Raw genomic sequence first — 12,067 nt, forward strand, 5'->3', positions numbered from 1 at the left:
ATACAGACAAAATTGGTTATTTGGACCAAAGATTCACAGGCTGTATATTGTGATTGGAGCTGACAGTCTCCAAATGAGCTAGAAGACTAAAAAACTGTTTTCCAGGAGCATGAAGTTTCTCCATATCTCTTTAAGAAAGCTGTGCAAGTCATGTCGCAGTAGTAATCAAGACTCAAGGAAGAAGAAGCAAATAGTGATGTTGTCAGATTTGCAGTGTTTTTTTCCATTTCTGAGAAGTCATTTCTTAAAAATAGTAAGGATCAAGGGGTTAAATTTGATACAGATCACTTTTCTGACATCAGAAACTTCTCTGAGAAAGGTCAGAGAGAATCTACAGTGAAAAGCAAGGATCTGTGTCATTCTGATAAATATTATATATTGGCCAAACAACACAAACTGTACAAACACAGTAAAATGAACTTAAGCAGCTGATATTTTCTTCTTCGCCTGAATGAATCAGCAATGGCTCAGTATTGCACCTCTGCTCACCACTCTATAAACTATGAACACTTTCAAAAACTGTCCACTATTACATCTTTCTGGGAATGTCAGCTTAAGGAAACAAGAAATATAAGCAATCAATAAGAGGGTTTCAAATTAGACAATTCCAGTACTTGGATAATGCTCTTATCTCTTATATGCTGTCATTGTAATTTCTCTTGTGAATCCAAAACATGTCGTGATTTCATTGACTCAGGAATTGATGCATAAGATTTATTGACCTCCATCGTTCACATTCAGTTCTATTTTTAATTCTGGTTATTGCATTTTTGAAAACTTCCTCATATTACAATACTGGTACCTAAAGGACCAACACAACAGTGAACTCAGAAGACAGTGGAAGACGCTCCATGACAATGACTATAGGATTTATAGTTGAAATATCAGGAGAAATATGTTGGAACACTACAAAAGAAGTAATTGCACAAATTGTTTCACTGAATGCTCTATAATAGTATGGCCTGAACAAATCATTGTATTGAAATGGTTATTTTCAGTTACTTGCAGATCATTTGCAGCCATTAATGAACTGCATCTTCCCAAACCACAATGAAATTTTTGTGGGTGACAATGTGCCATGTCACCAGGCCTCCATTGTTCGCACTTCAGTTGAAAAACATTGTGGACAATTCGAGCAAATGATTTGGCCAACCCGGCTGCTCAACATGAATGCAATAAAATATTTAAAGGACATAATCAGGATTTCAGTTACTACAAAAATCCTGCACTGGCAACACTTTCAGATTTATGATTGACTACAGAGGCCACATGGCTGAGTGTTCCTGCAAGGGACTTCCTATGATATGCTGAGTCCACACAACATTTACCTGCTGCAGTACACTGGGCAAAAGCAGGTCTGAAACTATATTAGGAAGTATCACAAGACTTTTGTCACCTCAGTGTAAAGTTAAGAGAAGGAGTACATGAAATGTTATGATATCTACTTCAATAATACAGTGTTACAGGTAACATCAAAATTATGTAAGCAGGAATCTGTTAACAAACCATTTGGTGTAGATTCTTTGAATCTGCTAGTATTCTCTAGTATTACAGCTTAAGGTGGGAGTAATTTATCATTCACTTAAAAATGATTTATTATGTTCTTTTTTGTGTAGTATGCTTTTTCTTAAACCATTCCGATAAAATAATATTAAGTGCACTGTAGGCAACATATTCGCCTATTTTTGGACTCAGAGGACAAGATATTTGTGGCCTGTTATGAACATTAGCAAGCCTAATGTAGGGCAAATCAACTGACTGCCCAGTCCCTGTGTTTTCTTGCTGTGTGGACATCTTAAGGTTAAAATTATTTAAATTCTCTTTAATACTGAAGAGATAACTATACATATAGAGGTTAGGAACCGTCATAATATTAAGATCTTTGAAATGAGTTTTACGTGCTTCTCTTAAAAATTGTTACTCTAAATCTGATAGCCTTCTTGTTACCCCATAGACGAATTCCACAGATAAGGTGAGAGTGGAAAACTAAAAAACTATATGCACAATTTTTCTGTGTTACTCACCTAGGTGAGCCTTTGGCCAGTGTAAAGTCTTAACAGTCCGATTATTTTGTACTCTTCACTGGAGACACTAAAACTGAAAACAGTATCTTTAGTTTCTTATAACTAATTTGCAGATAATTTGGCTGGAACCAAGAGGCCTGTGTGTCCAATGCTGTATTTATGTTTTGTCACAGCTTTCTTTATAATATAAGTGGTGTAATTAGAGTTGTATCATCTGTGTGTAATAGTGACTTATATGGCAAGAATGAGGCGAAATAACCAATGTATTTGACAGCAATTACGCAGTCTAATATTTTATCATTGTTACTAACTGTTAAATGGCTCAATAAGTTAAACATAATTCCCTCCAGCTCTACAGTACCAGCACTTGATGATAAGTCTACTGTGGGAAACAGTGTCAAGACTTGATCAGGTGTGGAGTGTGTCAATTCCTCAATTCTTGAAGTTTATTACACCAGTTCGATTTTCTGTTCTTTGTGATATTTGGGACAAAAGGAGTAATCTTTTCTACAAAAAACCATAAAAATTTCTTTGTTGACTTATAATTTGTAAACCATCACAAATAGTAGCCAATTGTGTAAATTTGCTAGCATCTTCAAATGTACAGCATCAAGCTTTTGTGAAATGGATGTTACGATAAAAACAGTTGTGTAAGTAAGACGAAGTATAATTGATGTTACAGCCAGAGAGGAAAACTATCTTTCTCATTCTTCTCAAACACATTCAATATGATGCCACCCCCACACCTGAACCAAACAATAATCAAACTGGTATTTTTCCTCAACATTCCTGTCACTGTACTAGCTAATAGCTACACTGATAATGCCACAAGCCCAATACAAGCAGTGCATTGGTACTTGTGCTGTGGCTGCTGATGACATTCTGGTCAATCGCTGAGATAACTGTTTCTGCTGTTCCGCAATCTGAAATACTAGAAGTATACACTGACATGAAATGACCTGGTCACAATTTTTCTGTGGTATGCTTGTATGAATGTTTGGGTAAGTGTTTATTCGTGTGCTATTCCATTGAGTCATTAATTTGAAACATTCAGGAACACTTATAGAAAATTGTACTCTGCTTCTTTGTGTTTTAGGAAGATACAAACCTCAGTAATAATAGTAGTTGTGGAATCAAAGGAACAGACAGGGTTATTCAGGACTCTGATGACAAACATTCTCAGGCTCTTCAGGGATACCTTCTCAGTATTTTGGTACTGGGGATCGGTGGTTTCTGGCAGTTCATTACAGAGCTACTGCATTTTGTTTTCTTTCTTGCTCCAGTTAGTTTAGTATCTTTATTGCACTGAAAACAGAGTTAACAGCAGTAATACCCTCCTTACTTCATTGTCCTCAAGATTGCTTTCAGTACCGCACAATTCCACCTACGATATTGTTTTCCAGCAGTTTTAGTTATGCAATAATGATAATACACAGCAGTATTAAAGGTATGCTTACTGATGATGAATTGGATGATATGTATTACGTTTATGAGTTCACTGAACGCAATGTAAGAACTGCACAATGAAGCTGTGATAATAGCTTATGTGTTCCATCTTAAGGTTGTAGCATTTTCTGCGTTTTGTGGTGTACACTTCGATCACTGCATATAACATACTTCTCCATTATTCTGAAGGTATTTTCACAGACACAACAGTGACTGCATTAACAAACCAAACAAATTATAATAACATTACTACTCTGTAGTGAATCACCAGAGGCCATGAGAGCCTTATACTAAAATATTAAAAAAGCTCAACATGAATGCAATCAAACATTTACAGAATATAATCAGGAAGCACCAAATACTGCACTAACAACATATTCACAGTTATAGTTGGCTATAAGGGCATAAGGTCTCAGTATGTTTGCAGGGCGCATGCAATGACTTGTTGAGTCCATGCCAAGTTTAGCTGCTGTACTACACTGGGAAAAAGGAGGTCAGAATCAATATTAGGAGGTATACCATGACTTTAATCACCTCAGCGTAAAGCTAAGTGAAGGAGAACATAAAGTTTCATGACCTTTACTTCAACAATACTGTGCCACATGTAACATCAAATTTATGTATGCAGGAACCCGTTAACAAACCATTTGATGTAGATTATAGGTATCTGCTAGTAGTCTCTAATGTGAGAACTTGGTGTGGGAGTAATTTATCAGAATGTAATGCCACATGAAATTGATTTCTTAGATTCTTTTATTTCTTAGACCACTCTGATAAAATAATTTGAAATGCACTGCAAGCTATAGAATGGGTTGTTTTTTGAAGTCTCTAGAAATTTCTGAGACCAAGCCAATTGTAGCTGCTACAAATATTAGCTAGCCTGTTGTAGGGCAAATGAACTGATTGTCCAGTCCCTGTGTTGCCTTTCTGTTGGATGTCTTTAACACTGAGGAGATAACTATGCATGTAGAGGCTAGGAACTGTCATAATATTAAGATCTTTGAAATGAGTTTTACATGCTTCTCTTAAAAATTGTTACTATAAATCTAACAGATTTCTTATTGCCACCTGAAAGCAATTTTGGAGCCAAAGAAGTTACCCCATAGAAGAATTTCACGGGTAAGGTGAGAGGGGTATAATGAAAAATGTGCATACGCTAACAGGGTTTGGCTTGCATTATGTCTGAATTTGTACATCAGATAAATCACTCAGGACAGTTTGGAGCACAATTTTTATGTGTTACTCATCCAGCTGAGTTTCTGGCCTATGTAGAGACCTAATAGTCAAATTATTTTATATTCTTCAATGGAGACACTAAAACGGCAAACAATTCCTTCAGTTTTATTATAATTAATTAGCAAGCAAAACGTCTGTAACCAAGTAGCATGTCAGTCCATTGCTATATTTTTGTTATGTCAAGGCTTCTCTATATAATCAAATTGTGTAATTAGTGTTTTATCATCTGTGTATAGTATTGACTCATATGGCAAGAATGAGGGTAAATCGTATTTTAATATAATTACTAAGTTACCTCTCTGGCTTAGGCATGACCCAATAAGGCGAAGAGCATTCCCTCCAGCTCTGTAGTGTTGGCAGTTGATGATAAGTATATTGTGGACACAGTGTCAAGAGGTTTTCTCAACTCCAGAGGAGCTTTGCAGAAGTTGCTTCCTTACACTCAAGAGAAACCATGTTGTGAATAGCTAAAGTAAATTATTTTCCTCAAAATACTGGTTCATCTGTTGGTGCACATAATATTCTGTTATCTTTGACATTACTGGTAGGAGTGAAATGGCACAATAGTTATCAGGGGATGCTTTATCACTCCTGTTGTGGATAGCTGTCACGGTATTAATTTTTGGCAACCGGGAGAGATCACTTCATGACGAATTTCATTGATGATTTTAGTTACTGGCAGTAAAATTTCTTGTTACATAACTTGACAATTCACAGAAATCTTTGGTTTTTGATTTGCTAAGTTTGGAAACTGTTTCACATACTTTTCTGTAAGATACACAAGAGCAGCAAAAATTATCAACTGGCTTACGATCTAGAGCTTGGAGCAAAACTGAATCTTTATTTACATCTTTAGTGAGATTTTTATTTGAGCCAAAACTGGTAATGTTTGCATTTAACATGATTGGTAGGATGGGAATTTTGTGCTTCCTTTTAGACATTTTTGTTTTAATAATTTCTGGCACTACTTCACACTGCTTTGTTGAGTTAAGTATATAGTTGTCATTTGCTTTCCTTCTGGCCACTCTAATTTCTAACATGCTGTGTAAGCTTTCTTCTTAGATTGACTCTGATGCAATTTGTCATAGTGCACCACTTTTTCATCTTTGAGTTTGCTCATGTGTGAATTGTGCCGGTTCCTCATTTATTGAAGTTTATTACAATAGTTCAATTTCTTGTGATATTTTGAACAATATGAGTAATCTTTTCTACCTTTAACTGATAAAATTTCTTTGTTGACTTATAATTTGCAAACCATCACACATAGTAGGCCGTTGTATGAATTTGCTACCTTTTTCATATATATGGCATCATGCTTTCACTGAAATCGATTTTAAGGTAAGTAAGAGAAGGTATAACTGATGTTACAGCCAAAGAGGAAAAAATCTTTCTCATTCTCCTTACACTGTTCAATCTGATGCCTCCCCACACCTGAAACAAAACGATAATCAAACTGGTATCTTTTCTCAACATTCTTGTCACTGTACTGGCTAGTAACCTCTGTAGATCTGTAAGTTGAATGACTGAGATTCAGATTCGTGCCTTGGCATCTACAGTTTGATATTATATGGATTCCCTAGATCATGGCAAGCAATTGCTGGAATGCCTTCACAGCTGGATTGTTTCCCTATCCTAGTAAACTCCACATCTCAAATTATCTATGTACCCTTCAAATGATCATACTGTTTGTAGTGGATACAGTATCAGTATCATTTTACTCCCTTCTTGTTCCATTCCCAGTTAAAGAAGAATGACATTCAATGTGCCATTTAGTAGGCAGGAATTTATCTAATTGTGCAGATATGGTTTTTGTGCTAGGTATTTTTGCAACATTTAAAACTTTTCTAGATTCATTTCAGAATTCATTTTCTCTGAATTTTAAAACCTGTGGGACTCTGACAGATAATGACCATTTCTGTGATCTCTTGCAGACGATTCAAGCTTGTGAATGTTTGAAAATTTTTCTTGCAATATTCTGCATCTTCTACATAATTCAGTTTGAACAGACAACAAATAATGAAACATACAGTGCCACTGAATGTATCTGTAAACTGTATTCCTCTAATTGATTTGACATTGATAGAATGCGAGTAATTTTTAGGGGGTTTTACACAAACAATGAATTCACTGCTATTTAATCAATCTCTTCAATGACAATACACAACTATTTAAATCATCTACTAACTCCATAAGTCAGTTTTCCGTTACAAGTTAATAAAATTCCAAGAGCTCTATCATTCAGTACTCTGCAAGCAAAATAGGATATTTCAGTTTGATAGCATTCTTACTCCACAGCTCCACACAAAATAATGAAGTTGACATCTTTGGCTCAGGGGTTAATAACATTACAAACATTGAACTTTATGTACAAAACCCATTTGTGATATTATTTCTATGATATTACCTATCATATATCAAAAGATATTTGAGGGGCTAGTCTTAAAATTCATTCATAGTTTCAAGATAGATGTTGAGTACTATTATTCTAATACTGTCCATATTGTGGAACAGAGGTAGCAACTGCTAAGATTAGGTCCACAGGTAACATGATCCCATTTCCTGCAGTGTAGTGATGATTTCTCTTTCAGGGTGTATTTACTGTATACTGCCTTTTAATCAATAAAAAAAGCTGCCATCCAGGGCGGAACATTAGGTACTGACATCTCAAGGTGTTTGTTTTCATAAGTCAAGATCTTGATTATCTATCATATCCTCAAATTATTACAGGGAAATTTGGTATGGTTCCTCTCAAAAGCAAACAGCCAATGGTCTTCCTCATGCATCTCCTACTGGAGTTTATAATCTGTTTCACTGTCAATTAGTCACTAAATGCTAGTGCAGCTACCTTGCTTTCTTTTTTTGTGAATGATGTTTCAGTTATTTAACAAACTCTCATTTGAGCTGTACAGTTAAATCAAGTTCTGTCTGATGCTAATAAATATCGGGAGACTGTGCTGTTCTGATTTAACTTGTGTAATTGAGGCAATGTTAAGTAATGTATCAGTTAATAAGTGATTTGTTTGTTCTCCAAGTAGTTGGATGTTTGTTAAGAATGAAATTTTTTTGGGATGTACCTCAACTTACGAAATGGCCAAGAAAGGGAGTAAAATCTGTTATGTCACTTCATCTGACCATTTCAGGATGGCTAATAAACTGAATATGAATTGACTGATATATCCTGAATTTAATTCCACAACAATTTACTGAAGATACATAGATGAATATGTGGCAACAACATTCTTTCTGCTTGTGGATAGAGAACCACCCATGTGCAAGCATGTTCTACAGTTTAGAAGAATGGTCAGTAACCACATCTGAATTCTATCAAAAATCATTTTGGGCCCTGAGACAACATTTTATATGAATAACTCTTAAAATGATGAGCAAGTGAGTAAGTGGAAGACTGGCACCTCCACACAAGGTAAGAAACCAAAACAGGAAAGAACCCACATGGAAGCAATATTGTTGTGTTTTCCTTGTTTCTGATGTCGAGGAGATATGTTTGCTATGTGTTTGTTGCCCAAGCTACCACAGTTAAAGGGCATTACCACTTTCAAATGGTTCACCAACTGAAGTTTACATACTGCCAATGAAAATTATAATTCTATACCCAATCAGTGCTCATGTCTTCACACATGTCAGATAGGATTAAAAAGAAAAAAAGAAGAAAAAATGGTCCTTTTTTATTTTCATTGCTGCTCAAAATGATATAATTCTAGACAGGTGCATTTTTTAGACTGAATAGCTGAAGTTAAATTCATTGGAGACACTATGCGGCAAGAATGTTTCTGGGGGTTCCCTGTCTGATAACCAGACCCAAAATCTTGCTACTATATGTGTACACTAGTATGCTGCACAAAGAAGCTCTGAAAACTATTTGGTGCATGTCTCATACTGTAAATAGACCTGAGATAAAATCTAAATGGTCACATCCAGTAATTTTAGTCCACTCTCTGCACAATTTTCAGAGGAATAAACTTGTGGTTTGGTTTTGCATCTTGCACTAAATTGGGAAGGACATTCTGTTAATTTGTGGTGCCTTACCATGTACAAAAGCTGGTGGATGGACCCAATTATAACTGCTCAGTTTTCTGAGCCATCTTCATGTGATGCACTGCAGCTGTTGCATAGGGACACTGCAGTATACACAGCTTTTGATCCAACAGTGACAAGACCCAGGAGCAATGCTGTGAGGGGCCCAGTAGGATTAGAGGAGGAGGCTGCAGAACACCAGCCTGCCACAATCCAGCTTTTTCCTTCCTGAAACCTCACAAACAAAACTGTGACACTGTGCAGCTCTGATCCTTAACTGAAGTGTCACATCCAGTATCTCTGATACATCCTCTACGCAATTCATGGAAGAATGAACTTGCCACTTTGTATTTTGGAATTTCATCTTGCAGAAAATTAGCAAGGAGCTTGTGTTTACTAGCAGTGCTGAACCCAGTACAGGAGCATTGCTAGTAGGGAGACGAAATTGAAGCTGTATGTATTTCTGGATGAATGTGGGAAACCTTCAAACACCATTGTCCGACTGACTGGTAGAATCAACTTTTAGCAACCTAGGACAGCACCAAGCTAATTCTTATACCTCCAGTTTGTCACATTATTGTGCAGCATACCAAATATGCCACATATGTGGCCGCGTTTCACCCACAGACAAAGGTCCCAATCCTGGAGAGCATATTTTGATGACCTTGGAATTTCACACTTTTCTCAACTAATATTTTTGGGATTAAGTATAAATTTAAGCATCCATAATCTTGCATAACTGTGTTCTTATTACTGTACTACAGTAGCTCTTTCATGTAAAACTGAGTGGACAATCAGTACACCATCATGGGTTTTCTTTTCCAACAGACACATGGTAAACTTTATCATGCACCAGATAACCAGATGGAGGAGTGTAATTACAGGAAATGTGAGCAGATGAAAGGCATGTATAATGCTGCCAAGTTTATGTGGTGGGAATTGGAGACAGCACCCATGCACCGTGGTGTTAGACCAACTTCTTTCTGTAACTCCGTAAGTGCTGAATGAGGAAAGAAACAGAAACAGAATTCCAGGTTCCATAAAGATCTGTATCCATTTTGACAACAGACCAGCATCAAAATCAGAGCTGGTGTGCGTTTCTGTCAAAAGAGTGACAACTGTGAAAACCCCAGATACACAGTGATTATGTAGCTTATGTTGTGGTAGGCAATGTTAAATCTGCAGTACCCGGATTCCAGGAGGGTGCCGCTCTATTAACATGAACAAAAGCATTTTCTGTTCAGTAAGATAGAGACAACTTGCAGATGATGGTGAAACAAATATGAGTGAAGTCTTATGGGATTTAACAGCTAAGGTCATCAATCCCTAAGCTTACACACTACTTAACCTAAATTATCCTAAGGACAAACACACACCCCCATGCCCGAGGTAGGACTCGAACCTCCGCCGGGACTAGCCCCACAGTCTCTGACTGCAGTGCCTTAGACCGCTCGGCCAATCCCTCGTGGTGATGGTGAAACATCACTAAAGCATGTAATGGATGAAGAGTGAAAAACAACAAAGATTAGAAGTCCTCTTGAAACCTTGATGTGACCTAGAAACAGGTTTTATCTTACATGTTTCAGTTTGTATAATGGCATTTGCCTGTCATACGTGTTGTCCATGTCATTTGGCATGCTCACTAAAGTGGTTGCTGTTGCCACCACATCCTCTGTGTTCCCAAAAAGTAAAATCATCTATTAGTCATAGGTGTTCTGTCCTACAGCAATTTACTGATTGTAATTTAAAAGGTGATGATGCGACGGAACAAGTGATGCTGTCAGGCGATTTTTGTTGCATTCCTTACATATTACTTTTGTAAAAACAGTGTTCCTTCAAAAGTCTTACAACTGTGTCAGTAAGATTTTAAGTAATAAAATATTATATGACTTACTGGTACATTTTTTTTCAACTGCTGGACGTTACTGAAAATGCAACAAAACTCCTGAGTTTCCTTATGTTAAGCATGGTAAAACGTAACTAGGGCACCGTTTAATTATTTGAATTAGTTTGGGCGTTGTTAACTACCATATTACCAGTCATCCATAAGGCTTATTTGTTTTGGTAAATTAAATATTGAGGATTGGTTCCTCACAAAGGGAATAATGTAGTGAGCTTAAGGTATGTGTGATGAGTGATAGGATTATCAGCATCAACACGCTGGTATTACCACCACATTTCGGTTTTTTCCTCCTCTTGATGCAATGATCTGGTGCTCTAATTTATATTTGCCTTGAGTTAAGCAATCTCTGGAAGAATCCAGGGAACCATATACGAGGGTGAGTCAAATTAAAACCTTACATTTGTAATAACAAATCTAAATTTCGACCTGTTATCCTGTAAGTAGGTAAGCGTGCTACAAACAGCGTGCTGAACGGCCTGTAGGTGGCAGCATAGTGCAGATGCGCCACATACCGTTGCAATATCAGTATGAAGATGGCCACCCCACTTGCGACTTGCGCCAGGGAAGAACAGCATTCTGTTATTCGGTTTTTGCGTAGTGAAGATGTGAAACCTACTGAAATTCATCGACGAAAGAAGGTTCAGGATGGTGATGCATGTTTGTCATAGATGAAAATCTATGAATGGAGTAGGATGTTCGCAAAAGGTGTGAGGTGTGACTTCAGTGGAAGATGCTCCACGTCCAGGTCATGCACAACGAGTTGTGACTCCACATAACATTGCAGCAGTTGACGCCTGACATTGGAACATGTTTACAAATTAGTCATGGGTCAGCACACCACGTTGTGCAGTTTGACAAAGTGTCTGCAAGATGGGTGCCATGGCAACTGACTCCTGTAGTGAGAAAACGACATGATGATGCTTCTGAAGAACTTCTTCAGGCGCTTTAAACGAGAAGGTCATGGCTTCCTTGCATGAATCTTTACTGGGGACGAAACCTGGGTTCACTTCCACCAACTGGAAAAGAAGAGAGCGAGCAACGAATGGCACCATCCCTCAACACCAAAACCATATAAGTTTCGAACAGAACCATCAGCAGGGAAGGTTATGCTGACACTCTTTTAGGATAAAAAAGGCGTCATTTTGGAACGTTACATGCCTAGAGGGACCGCTGTCAACAGTGCATCGTACACGGATCTCCTAAAAGATCATCTGCAGCCTGCAATCAAATGAATGGAACGTGGATTGCTATCAGCAGGTGTCCTTTTGCAACATGACAATGCAAGGCCCCACACTGCCCATACAACAGTTACAGACCTTCATTTTGAGTGTCTTCCTCATCCACCATACTCACCAGACCTTGCCCCAAGTGATTTCCATATGTTTGGACGACTCAAAGACGCAATGGAAGGAACAAAGTTCCGTAC

Source organism: Schistocerca gregaria, chromosome X (genome assembly GCF_023897955.1).
Source record: "Schistocerca gregaria isolate iqSchGreg1 chromosome X, iqSchGreg1.2, whole genome shotgun sequence".
In the NCBI taxonomy this organism is placed as follows: Eukaryota; Metazoa; Arthropoda; class Insecta; order Orthoptera; family Acrididae; genus Schistocerca; species Schistocerca gregaria.